The sequence below is a fragment of the Lactuca sativa genome, chromosome 8, assembly GCF_002870075.4.
Source record: "Lactuca sativa cultivar Salinas chromosome 8, Lsat_Salinas_v11, whole genome shotgun sequence".
In the NCBI taxonomy this organism is placed as follows: Eukaryota; Viridiplantae; Streptophyta; class Magnoliopsida; order Asterales; family Asteraceae; genus Lactuca; species Lactuca sativa.
The window spans coordinates 329895026-329898827 of record NC_056630.2 but is presented as its reverse complement, the minus strand read 5'-3'; the positions used below and the strand labels follow the sequence as shown (position 1 = coordinate 329898827).

The window sequence follows — 3802 nt, the reverse complement described above, 5'->3', positions numbered from 1 at the left end:
TGTCTCATAATAGAAAATAAAATACCATATACATAAAATACAATCCATTGCACACAAGTTAATGTCATACAAGTTAATCTCAAAGGGTTCAAAAATATGTTTGCCTTCTTCAACATCTCAACCATATCTTCTCCAGACTTGAAGTTTTGTCCTAAACTATTAGGAGATTTATAATCTAAATTGTACTTTGTATCTAATACAAGAAAAGAAATAAATGTAAATGTCAACTAATCAATCACATGAAGATTTACTCAGGTATCATAGAGAAAGTTGCTTAATTTATATTTTAATGGCATGCCTATAACTTTGTAATAGGGAGAATTTAAGAAACAAAAATATAATGATATTGTAAATATGTTGATGAAAGTATGTTGTTATTTCTTAAATGCAGCCAATGTTCAGAGCATATGAGAGGAATGATATTTGACCAAATGCCATCCCACAGTTGACTGCATACACCTCTGACTTGCAGTACTTGAGGGCAATTTTGGAAATTAATAAATCATATCAGTAAATAACCTAAAAAAGATTAAAATGAATGATTTTGATTTCTTACAACAATGATGTCAACAATGGCGTATGCTTCTGTTTCAGACCGCACTGTCTCCATTTTGTCATTCTATAAAAGAAAAAAAATCAAAATCTTTATCGACTTATTTCTTGTATTTAATAATTTAACCTTAAAAGAAACCAAAAAAGAAAAAAAAAGAAAAACAAATCACCTCTGTTCAGGATGAATTAATGTAAAGATAAATAGGCTTAGCTGGATTATCATAATCTAACCATATAAAATGAGCAACAAGAAGCTCAGTCACTGCAGGAACAATCTACAACAACAAAAATTATACTTAAATTCATTAAAAAAAATAAAGAATTTAAAAAAGATAAAATAAAAATACCGGTGCCTAACACAAACCTCTCCCCCAAAGCTGCAGCCTCTGTGAGGCCATCACAACACCACATCCAATCGAAGCACTTTCATTCCCACATTTCTTCATCTTCCTGCCACGTTACTTGTAGATAAGTAATCAGTCCTGAGAATCCAACTGTCAAGTTAGGTTAAAACTTAGAATTGACCACAAAGCTCTTTCAAGCCCTTCTGTTGTATACTGACTCACCTGCACTACAAAACATAATTCCACAACCTCTTTCTTTCGTTTTTTATTTATTTTTATTCTTATCCTCTTTTCCTTGAAAATACTGTTCTGGGATCTTCACCTTGTTATCAACAACACAAGGCGTATAACCTCTAGTTAGATGATTTAACAATATTGTTATCACCTACAAAGCACAAACAAGTTAAATGTTTAAGAAGTAAGACATACTTGATCTGCATTTTCATCTGCTTCAAGTTCTATTATAGCACGTGTTTTTGAAACCGAAACCTAAGAATATCAAAAGAAATTAACAAGAAAGATTTGAAGAATATGGTAGGCCCCAGTGTACCTGATTTACATCTGACATCCACTTCATGGGAAAAGATAGTGTGAGCCAGCTTAAAGATTGCTGGAAGAATAACACTTTTGGCAGAAGTGTGTATGCCATAGGTGCGAAAAAAAAAAGAAAAAAGGAAAAAAGATTTCAATTTTACCTTTTTCAACTCAGCAAGTATAAGAGGACTACCACTTCTGCATATAACTGAAGTGCCCATGAAGCTGAACTCAAGTTTTGCTATATCCATCTCCATCTCCTCCTTGTCTCTTTCCGCCAGGACAACCACCACACCACCACCAATGCTCTTGTTTGCTATTGCCAGCTGCTTCAAAAGAGAACCCTGTAGTTGACCAAAACATTATCTTCTTTTGACCTTTGTGTATAAAGTAATTAAATACCAAGACTTATTACCAATTTGTCACTCTATCCAAGAACAAGTATGTGGTTGCTTTCAATGACTTCACTTTTCCCTTTTCGTAATGAATCTACTTTCTCTGAGATAGCATCTGAAACAAGCCCTAGCATCATTGCAAATGTCAACATCCCACCTGAACTTATGGAGACTGAAAGAATTCTTGATCCAGTGCCAACTCTATCTGCATGATTCCCTGAATCTGCCACAAATGTCCAAGAAAGCTAAAGGGCTTCTACAAGACTACCATCACTTACAGCATAAAGTGCTAAACCACCAAATGCAATGAGAAAGATGGTTGCAACGAGAAGAGCATGTAGTTTTGCATAAGGGTAGATAGAGAAGCATGCATCCACCATGTATGCAATTCTTTTCTTTAACGAAACCTCATCTTTGTTGTTATTTGAACGTTTTGAGAGGTTCTTGATTTTAGGAAGATCATCAAGATATTTGTATAATACAAAAAGTGTCACAAGAGTAAACAGAACAGTGTAGAGAGCAATGTTTCGTCTGTTAGTGTCACTTTCATGTTTGAAAATCTCCATGATTTCATCATGAGGAATGTCTTTATTCAAATAAGTTCTATGAAGATCATAATTCTCTTCCTGTATGGAGAATACACAGGCTTTAACAAAATCATTTGTTTGCAAGAGTATAGAGTCAAAGAACTTGATACCTGAAGCTTTCTGACTTCATTCCTTAATGTTATTGCATAAGACGCAAACACTACACATAAAAGTGCAAGTTGCATTAAGAAATAAACATGGCATCATCAGACACTAAACATTAAAATGTGGGATAGATGCTCTGAGGGCTCCCTATAGAATAACAACATGACATTACAGACTTCTAAACAAGATTCAAGTGATAAGTTCAGTACATTTAACTCACACAGACAAATTCGGATTTTCAATGGGAAATTAGGAAATGGAACACAATTTAGTTTTATATACCCGCTCAGATTAGGACTGTATACATATAAAATCTAATAGAGAAGAATAATACACTAGGTTACGTATCATGGAACTCCTGATTCTGGCATTTTTGCAAGCAGGAGAAGATGAACTCAGGGAAGATGAAGAAGTCAAATTAGAAACTGGAGCTTGAGCGAGCACTGGTGGAATGATTCTCTCCGATTTAGAATCTGACCCCGGTGCTGGTGAATGTGACGTACTCGCACTCGCAGTAGCTAATTGGATTTCGTTTCCCCCTATGGTAGCCAAACTCTTAGGCATCGAAGCGATTTGAACCGGAGAAGGAGAAGGAGATGAAACAGGCGGTTGTTTCCTCCGATTATAGAAAAAAGCTTTTCTCAAAAAAAGGCTTTCCATGTTCATCCTTTCCTTGTTTCTAATTTATCCATAATTGTATGATCTATGTATAGCTCTATGGCGTACACCTTAACTCCGATTATAGAAAAAAGCTTTTCTCGAAAACCTAGAAACATTAAGATTTAAGAGAGATTGAGAAGGAGAGTTGAATCTGTGAGGTTTGGAGGCGGTGGAAGTGGATGTACGGTGGAGACGAAGGCGTGTTAGGAAGGGGAGATATGGGATAACAAAATAAAGAGACAATAAGGGCAATTAGAGAGTCGATGCTGGTGGCGGCGATTAGGGCTTCCAAAGCGAAGGGATAGAGAGTGCAGAGGTAGAGGAAGACGATTGCATCAAAAGGATTGACAGCCTCACAATTCTATTAAGGTTCATTTCTAGAGGATTGTAGAAGGAGAAGAAGGAGAGAGATGAGATGGAAATACGAGAGTGAGAAAAAATTAGGGTCGGATTTAGGAACCCTAAATCATTGGCTCAAATTGATAACTGGGAGGTAAGAACCCTAAATCCTCAGCTCATTAGGGTCGAATTAAGAGTGTAAGAACTTGTTGGAACTGAGAATTAGGTTTTTGGTGGAGGTGATGGATCGAGGAATTGAGGAAGCTGTGGATGAAGACGAATTCCC

General features: G+C 36.0%; 1 pseudogene; it reads right to left on the bottom strand.

The window, feature by feature from the left end:
* Nucleotides 1–376: 376 nt before the first annotated feature.
* On the bottom strand, nucleotides 377–3177 carry LOC111907309 (probable ion channel SYM8; annotated as a pseudogene).
* Nucleotides 3178–3802: the final 625 nt, after the last annotated feature.